The 1738-nt window shown below is 38.7% G+C and overlaps 1 pseudogene; it reads left to right on the forward strand.

Annotated features, from left to right (window-relative positions):
* Positions 1 to 1011, forward strand: part of LOC108761840 (uncharacterized) — a 4894-nt pseudogene extending 3883 nt beyond the window's left edge.
* Positions 1012 to 1738: the final 727 nt, after the last annotated feature.

The following is a 1738-nucleotide window of genomic DNA, read 5'->3' on the forward strand; positions in this document are numbered from 1 at the left end:
TGTAAGGCGTTTCGGAGTGCTGCTAACGTTTGACAATTATGTTTCCTCACTTTCCGCTTCAAAATGTCCCATAAATGTTCTATGGGATTCATATCTGGGCTTATGGCAGGCCACACTATTCGCTGTATATTGACTTCATTTAAAAAATTGGTCACTGTTCATGTGACATCGACGGGTATCGCTCATATTTGTCGATGTTCACTCTGTACGCAATTTCAGAGAATTCGCGGTATTTTGACATGTCAGAATACGTGAATTCAATTCTGCGACGATGCCGTTAGATTCTGCAACAGTCGCGCAGGTTGTAGCGCTAATAAATGACGGAAGAAGTCAACGATATGTTGCCAACGTTTTAAACGTTCCTCGGACAACTGTACAGCGAGTGTACAATAGATATTGGAAACTGGAACTTACAATCGAAGACCCGGCTCTGGTTGTCTAAGATGTATCACGGCACAGGATGACCAGCATATTGTTATGTCAGTATTAAGATATCGGCATATAACATCTACCGAAATAAACAATAATTTGCAACAAATTGGAATGGAGGTGAGCCACGATACCATTTTGCGAAGACTTCAAGAAAGAAATCTTCAATGTCGGAGACCAGTATTAGTGCCGGCTTTAAAATATCAGCATCGCCAAGCTCGGTTAAATTTTGCAATAGAATACCAAAATTCGGATGTTCAACATTGGAGTCGTGTGTTATTCACGGATGAATGCCGTTCTTGTTTAAGAGCGCCCGATGGGCGTGAACGAGTATATCGTCGCCCTGGAGAACGATTCGCTCAATGTGCAACGAAGAAAAAAGAAACCTTTAATGGTGGGTCCGTTATGATTTGGGCCGGAATATCGGCAGACGCTTATACAAATCTCCATATTTTTGAGCGTAATATGAATTCTCATGCTTATATCGAAGAAGTTATCATTCCATACGTTGTACCATACGAGGAATTTATTGGAGATAACTTCCTATTGATGCAAGACAATGCGAGACCACACGTAGCATGAACAGTGACCAATTTTTTAAATGAAGTCAATATACAGCGAATAGTGTGGCCTGCCATAAGCCCAGATATGAATCCCATAGAACATTTATGGGACATTTTGAAGCGGAAAGTGAGGAAACATAATTGTCAAACGTTAGCAGCACTCCGAAACGCCTTACAGGAGAAATGGCGTAATTTTAAACAAAAAGAAATAAGAAGTTTAATTAACAGTATGCCTCAACATATACGTGAATTAATAAATGCGAGAGGAGGCAATACACGTTATTAAAAAACACGCACACACACATACACGCACGCACACACATGGGATCAGATACCTACCACGTCTATGTCGTTAATCCTGGGTAATGCCAAGAATAGGATACACGCATACATTGTACACGCACTAACGCGAAATTAAGGGGGGAGTTAAAAAACTGCAAATTTAAAGATAAATTCAACTTCGTCAAAAATGATCATATCGAGATGTTTAAAAAAGTATTTTAACGCTTGAAATCTCTACTTTTCAGATCGGTACTTCAAAAAAACGGTCTTGCCGATATTTCGTGAAGTTACATAAACATAAATGAAAATGTGCCAAACCTCAAAATTTTTTACGAGATTTGAGAAGTTTGTCATTGAATTTAAGTCATGACTTAAATTAAAAATTATGCACAAATGCCGTTTACAGCTTTCGAAAGACTGAATCTTTACCTTTAATTTGCTTTTTTGTTGAGCTCTGTACGATT

The sequence above is a fragment of the Trachymyrmex cornetzi genome, unplaced genomic scaffold, assembly GCF_001594075.2.
Source record: "Trachymyrmex cornetzi isolate Tcor2-1 unplaced genomic scaffold, Tcor1.1 scaffold267, whole genome shotgun sequence".
In the NCBI taxonomy this organism is placed as follows: Eukaryota; Metazoa; Arthropoda; class Insecta; order Hymenoptera; family Formicidae; genus Trachymyrmex; species Trachymyrmex cornetzi.